General features: G+C 38.8%; 1 long non-coding RNA gene across 1 annotated transcript; it reads right to left on the bottom strand.

The window, feature by feature from the left end:
* Positions 1 to 297: 297 nt before the first annotated feature.
* LOC134496159 (uncharacterized) lies at positions 298 to 7334 on the bottom strand. The gene is made up of 3 exons (XR_010067862.1): positions 7213 to 7334; positions 6569 to 6617; positions 298 to 1553 (listed from the first exon to the last, which is right to left on the bottom strand). It is a non-coding gene; the product is annotated as an uncharacterized LOC134496159 (long non-coding RNA).
* Positions 7335 to 7603: the final 269 nt, after the last annotated feature.

The raw sequence follows: 7603 nt of genomic DNA, 5'->3' as shown, positions 1-7603 counted from the left end.
CCAGAAACGCAATCCCCTGGATTGGAACTGTTACCTTCTTCAACTATATTCCACTTTGTAGTGTTTTTTTCCTCTAGCTGCTACTTGCAGAGCCTGGTAGAGAAAGAGATGCCTGGTTCTTGTACACAAATAGTATCAATCCTCATCCCTCTGCTCCATTCTTCATGCAGTTAGCAAAACAGATTGTGCTTTGGATTTGGGGGAAAAGGATTGCATATATATATATATAGCATGATACCTTAAAACCACCTGGGATATGGTTGTTTTAGTCTGCATATAGATAATTCAATATATTTATGTGTAATTTCCATTTTATTTAGCATTTTATCATCCGGACCATTTGATTTCCTTGGGTCATAGACATGCAATCTAGGACTTCAGGCAGCCTTCCAAGACCATCCCCCCCAGGCCTGCCTAAATGTCCAAATTTTTAATGATAGAAGAGGAAATGAATAACTATAAGGAAAGTAATCGTTAACTGTATTTAATTTAACTAAAGTAGTTAATCAGGTGCCAGGCAAAGTACCAAGGCTTGTGACTTAGTCCAGGACTGCCAAATTCTTTCTGATTCAGCCATTCAAGGAGGTCCTCTAAGTGGCAATTCCTAATACTGTAGTATCTCAGTATAGTGAGATGAGAGGAGGGCTGAGGCTAGAAAGCTGTGTTTTCTCTTGCAGCACTGATAGAAACTTAGGGTGGTCCCCTCCTAATACCCTTTCAGAAGCTTTAAATAGTAAACGTAGAGTCTAGCTTTAGAGAATTTAAAGAGTGAACTTCAGAAAGTGATTGGTTGCCATCCTTCAGATGTTATTTCTTGATTATCAGCTAATGAATTATTGTTTTTATTTTATATGGTATGATTTTTATTCTGTTTGGGGTGTTTTACTGCAATTAACATGTAAGCCCCTGTGCTGTAAGCCCCAGTGAAGCTTGAAGATTTTCAGCAGCATACAAATTTAATAAATGAATAAATGATGTAGTCCTATTTTGTTCTGGCCACATGTATTTTTGGCACATCCCCGGTATGCCATTCAAAGGCTGAGTCTGTACAGGAGCCTGAAAAAGATGGCAGGCTCATGCCTTAGGTCGTATGTTTTATAGCACAGTACTAATTGTTTATATTTGGAAATATCTGTAGATATTTATTTATTTAACAAATTTATATAGCTGCCCAGCTCACACATGAATCAAATCGATCAAGTGGTTAGTTTGAGTGTGTTCGTTGCCAGCAAGGGGGGTGGGGGTTTATTGGTTTTTCTGTATTTGGATTTTAATCTTGTAAGCTGCCTGGAGTCACTGTGTGTGAGTTGGGTGGCTATATATTTTTGTTTAATAAATAAATATTTACAAATATAACTATATATAAATAAATAATACCTGTTCTGCTTAAAACACATATGCATGTACATTGATTGACTGATTATGTACTGTCAAGTCGTTGACTTTCAGCAACCATGTAGATATTCTCCATGATGATCAGTCCGTAACCTGGTCTTTCACATCTTCCAACGGTGCACTCATTGCCACGGTAACTGAATCCATCCAACTTGCTGCTGGTGAATAGAATTTCCAGAGGATTAGCCATGTTGTTTGCCGCAAAAGCAATGAAGTGTCACATTTCAGCTCAGCACAATATTTATTTATTTATATATATGGTTTATAAGGCTGTCCATCTCAAGATAATAACTCTCCGCAGCATGTTTTATTGAAGAAAAGAGTGAACCCTGTTTGGTATATTGTTTTCTGCTACAGATTAAGGTTACTATGGTAACTAATCATTTTGGCCAGGTGAAGAGGTTGAATTTAATTGTCCTTTTTTCAGGTGTTAATAGTTGAATTGCCTGAAGGGAGGGCAGTTAGCTTGTTAGTCAGTTCCTTCTCTTTAGGCTTGTAGAGAGTAAGCAGCTCTCAGAGAGCCTGTGAAAATGCAAAGCCTGTAAATATGTTTTTGTGCTTTCTGTAAATAAATTTATTTTTATAGAATGCCTGGTGTGTGACTTTTCTGATCTCTCCTGGGTCAAATGCTTTCTAGCACTCTGCCAACAAAGCCATCTCGAACAAAATACCTGCTATTGCAGAACATAGCAGTCAAAGCCTTATGTACAGTAGGTTTAAGCTCCAAGGCTTAAATCCCAGGCTTTTTCCTCCCATCTTTCCCAGTTGATATATGACTCTTCTCTTCAAGGCTATGGGAGGCAACTGGGCTCCGTTCACAGTCTTTTGGTCATGGAAACTGCTAGTTCTTGTCTTGCCAGCTTTGTCCATAACATAAATTCCACTAGACTTTCCAAGTCCACTAGTTAGACAACCCTTGGCAAAGAGGTAGTCGTGCAGGGTTGCAGTTACATGTAACTACTTCTTAGACAAGACAAGTCAAATCAAATCAAACCAAATCTATTCAGTGAAGGCAGTGTTTCATCACATAAACTAGGCCTACAGCATGTTGGTGCAGAACCTGAATTAAGATTTTTAAAGGTACTTATTTGGAGCAATGAAGACCTAAAAGGATTTTCATTTGATTGATTATTTAACTTTCAACCGATAAATCTGCATAGTTACGATGCTTACTGGTTTAGGAATCCTGTTTATACAGGGTTCCTGGTACTGTTGAGTAGCCTGCTAAAATATTGGAGTGACATTAAATGGTATGAGCAAACTTGGCTCTAACAGTTAAAATTCTGGCAGTTGGATTCTATACTAATTGGAGTATCTAAGTCATGTTGAAGGGGAAACCCCTACATACAGTCATTAGCAGCCAAGAGATTTCTGGTGCATTGATCACTGTGGTCATGCATTCTTACCTGACCTGGTATCGATGTTGCTATATAGATAGGAAAGGTCTGCAGTTTAGATGTTACCATTTGGTCAAGTGCATTTATATTCACATTCAACATTCTCTGTATAGTAGAGGCATCTCCAATGTGATGCGCTCCAGATTTGCTAGAGTGAGGTAATGCATCTGGAGAGCACCAGGTTTTGGGGAATGTTAAAGTTAGGGAAGGGCATGGTTAGGAGTGGTCAGAGCCTCTGCTCATAAAACCACATGTCCGTTATTTCAGCTGCTTTCAGTCCCAGATCTGGGCTGCAAAAATCGAGCAACCACTAGATGGCAGCAAAGTGATACATAAAACTCTCTTCCTGCCATCTAGTGGTCATCTGTACCTTTGCAGGAACCCTGCTTTCTGTTGAAATGAAACCAAAGCCTGCCTTGATTTTTTAAACATTTTATTTATGTTGGGAATATTTTCAGTTTGGAGTTTCACTTGATACTTGGTTGTGTCTCCCATTTCACAATAAATTCTGTATTGTGAAAATCCTTCATAAATAAAATATTGTTTTATGCTTGCATCACAATTACGTGTTTTGTTTTGTTGCAGAGGGGGTTTTTTAGGCAGTTTCCTGGTGAATGTAGAATTCATTTGCATGAATGACACAAAAGGCTTATCTTGCTAATGAATGTCCCATTACGATTGCTTTGATAGCTGCAGTACTTGGCTAAAATCCCACTAGATCAGAGAGACTAATCAGCTCTGATTAGCTGATTACTCTGTGGAAGACACAAGTGAAGATTAGAGGCAGCTGCTTGAAATCTTGGCTTGCTCCGTCAGACCCAGCCTTTTTTTTTTTTTTTACCTCTTCAGTTCTGTGCATGAGAAGGGGATACTTACATTTAAGACACTGCATTATTAGCTTTAATACCATAGGCATCTTTCTAGATACTGGCATTTCTGAGAATTGCTTCCTGCGATAACTGTAATAATTTTTCTCTTCTCACATTCCAGATTAGAATCTAGGTGCAACATTATTAAAGCTATCAGATCTGAATTGCAAAATCCAGGTGGCTACTAGATGGTAGCAAGTTGCTACAAAAAGACCTCTTTGCTGTAATCCACTGCTCATCTGGATCTTTGCACCCTGGTTCTGGTAGCCCTAACTTTATTTATTTATAAATTTATTCACCGCCCATCTCCCCCTCATGGGGGACTCTGGGTGGTTTACAATATTAATTTAAACATGCTTCAACTCTAAAATAAGAGCTTGGGCTTGGTATTTATAAACTAGTAATTGGAAGTCTGGTCCAAGTTTGGCATCTTTTGACCGAAAGTTGCCCTTTGAAAACTCTTCACAGACAGTATCCAGGTGAGTTTGGAGTTTGGTACCTATTAAGGAAGGGATGAAAAGATTGAGAAGGCATAAACCTGGGGTGGAAAGTTTCTGCAGATGAATCAGGACTCCCATCTAAATTATGGATTGACAGGCACAAGGTGTCACTATGCTTCTTACAATACTGTAGACATTTGTGTTGAACTATAACATGTTCCTGATAGTCAGGGTTGTTATGGTGCAATTCAAGAAGCTTGCAGTGAAACAAATCACCACACAATTCTAGCATACCTTAGGCAAATGAATTAGAGATTTTGGTTTTGGAAGCTTACAGGTTCTGCAATAAAGAAAATGTCCTCATATGTTAAATAAGTTGTTTGAAAGTTACAGAATACTTAACATGAAAGTCAATGATTAACAGATATTATGTTGTGCACAACAGGAAAATGTATTTAATATGGTTGTGCAATACTTTGGATCTGATTTGCTTCAGAACACACGGGAGTGTGAAAACAGCATCTGTCTGCAACTCATTAAAGCTGTAGAAAAAAATCAAAGGATTATAATTTTTTCAGAATTATGTGGCTGCTGTAGGAAGGCTTTCCAGCACAGCCATGCAATTTGGGAAAATGAGGTCGCCACTTTAATGAGTTGCAGACAGATGTTGCATTCATGCTTCTGTGTGCTCTAAAGTATCCCTTCTGATTTAAATCCAAAGCATTGCTCTGTTCTACTATTGAATCTGAAAATGCAACCCTCTAGGGCTGGGCAGAACTTGGATATGAAAGTAAAGTGTTTCATAGTGCACATGGGTGTGTGCATTTGTGTTCAATTCCTTAAAATAGTATTTTCCTGGGATCATGCTCTAGATGGGGAGGTAGTAATGTAATTCCTAAGAAACTGTGCAGCTGCTTTAAGGAGTTGCAGTTGGGTGCTGGTGAGTGCCCCTATGAGCTCCAAAGCACTGTTTTGTCTTTGAGTCTGAAGTGTTGCACTTGATGAGGCAGTAAGTAAAATAGTTCAGGTGGTGATGGGCATATACAAAAACTGTTTTCAGCATTCTAATTGGTATATGTAGGTAGTAAATTAACCTGCTAGGAACATGAATGTAAGAGAGCAACAGAGGAGGTTGGTATGGAATAAGAGTCCACTGGAGTTTGGCAGCCCATACATACATACATACATGAATAATACGAAAGTCACCAGAAGAAGGACCAATTGTACCTAGTAGAAAGCCCCTAGTAAAATCTCAGTGGGCTGAAACATCTGAGAGAAAAACCTCTGTATCATGAGGAACAAGAATTCATACCTATTTTCCAGAAGCTCAAGCTAATATTCAGTAACAGTAGAAGCTTCACAGACATGGCACAGCCAGATGTTTTATGCCAAACAAGAAAGAATGTATATGTATGCGAAAGATCTGTCTACTGTAGAATGGAGTAATCAAATATAAACTGTTTTGAGGCAATGTTTGCAATGACTATGTGGCTTCTCTCAAAATGGCCTCTTGCAGTCCTGGCATACTGGTGAAGTACCAGATAATTAAAGAAGACTACTCAGTCTGACATCAATATATGGATGTGTTCAAGTGGAGACTAGACGCAGCCATTTGTTGGGGATAATTTGGATTTCTGCATTAAGAAGATGGTCTAAATGTATGTTGTGTATCAATGATTCCTGGGGCTGTTGGTTGTGTATTTCTGGTGAAGGGGAATGTGAATAAAACAGCTCCACTGTGTCTTCTGAATGGGAGGTGGGATATTTTATACAAGTAGAGAATAACCAACAGAAAATGGTGATTTCCTTACTGTTGAATTCTGCTCTTTCAGTCGTTTTCCCCCTTATGTTTGCAGTGGGTGGGGTTTAACCACTGATTCAGCTAGCTGGCTTCCAGATTAGGTGACGGACAAAAGTTCCAAGGGAATAATTCTTTTTTCATGTCAAATTAGCGAGTGGATCTTTAAAAACATGGATCAAGATTGCATTGCAGGGCACCACATGAAAGCACACAGGTCCCTTTGACAATGAATTTTGGCCAGTTTAGAAAACTTCCAGCTAACAAGGGGAATTCCAGTCATGTACAGGAAGCATTTTTCAATAACCCACAATTATGTTTGGTCTCATGTAGAGTTATTTGTTTGACTGCCAACCTGCTTTATGGTTTTGTGCCAACTCTTATGAGGTTAGTGCACAATCTCAAATTAAAAAAAGGAGGAAAAAACCCCTCTCAGATGTTTTATGAGCTCATAGGGTGAGAATCCAAAAACAAAGGGCTTTGAAGAACTGAATACTGATGGTTTAAGATAAACAGACACACGGTTCAGTAATGTGATTAGAACATCAGTGTCTTTTTGGGCACTACAGTGTTACCCAACCATCTTCTTTTTAATCAGTAATCATATCCTTAAGGTTACGGCATGTTACAAATTGCCCTTATAAAAGAAACCCATAGAAAATGCAATACCTAACTCATGTTTCAGAAGAAGGCACACCAGGGTCATCTATTTATCTGTCTGTCAATCCAAACATTTCATCACAATGCAGGATGATGATTAGAAAAGAAAAAAGAAAGAAGTCAGGTTAAGCTATTCAATTAGATACTTGATGCCAGTAAGTGGGATTTCCAGGGACATATACAAGTTCTCCCAGCCTGGTTCCCAAATGTACTCATAAGGCTTTCCTTCACTCATTTAAGTACATAGCTTTCCAACCTGCAGGCCTTTATCTAAGCTTTTCTATGGCTACCAGCCCCCTTCTCAGCTTTGCACTGATAACACTTTTAATTAATGCTGATAATACCAGCTTTCAGGGAGGAACTCAGGCCATCAAAACCATGTAGTAGCTGATTTTCAACTAAGTTATAACTAAGCAGATGAGTCAAAGAAAAAAAGGCTTTGGACATGCCTACTCTTTCTATGAAAGTGCCTATGTTCTCCTTTGACCTCACCTACTTTTTCCTGACCCACCCATACATAACCTCTAACCCATTCCAGAAGACCCGCGTACAGCTGCATTCATTAGTTGCACTACCCAGTAGCTGCATTACCCATTCTATAGCAGAAAGGCAAGATGTAAACTTCAGCAAGAACTAAGACTTGTCATACTGACCTCTTGGCTTTTTCAAGGTTCAGACCAGAGGCTATGTAATTTTTTCTGGTATCATAGGTAGAGCACCATTACAGATTTGGTGTAATGCTTCGGTGTAATGTCTTTATGCCATTCGTTGTTTGTTTATCCATGTATTTAGTGGCATCAGTGCATTATGAGGCTTGCAAGCATGGGTCTTCCCAGAGTTAGTTAATGATATATAAGAGCTTGAGATCATTAACTGGAGAAACAGGTGCCAAATCATGTTTTAGCTTATGGTAGATGTGAAATACAATCCAAGTTGCTTTCATGCTCGTAGCTGAAACCAAGAATTTGTTTTCAGTATCAGAACTGAGCTTGTAACACAAAAAAGCCAATGTTCTTGTCATCCCAATCTTGTTTTCTTTGCTGT

This window comes from Candoia aspera, chromosome 4, assembly GCF_035149785.1.
Source record: "Candoia aspera isolate rCanAsp1 chromosome 4, rCanAsp1.hap2, whole genome shotgun sequence".
NCBI classification, from domain to species: Eukaryota; Metazoa; Chordata; class Lepidosauria; order Squamata; family Boidae; genus Candoia; species Candoia aspera.
The sequence above is the reverse complement of the archived record's forward strand: the minus strand, read 5'-3'. Positions and strand labels throughout refer to the sequence as shown.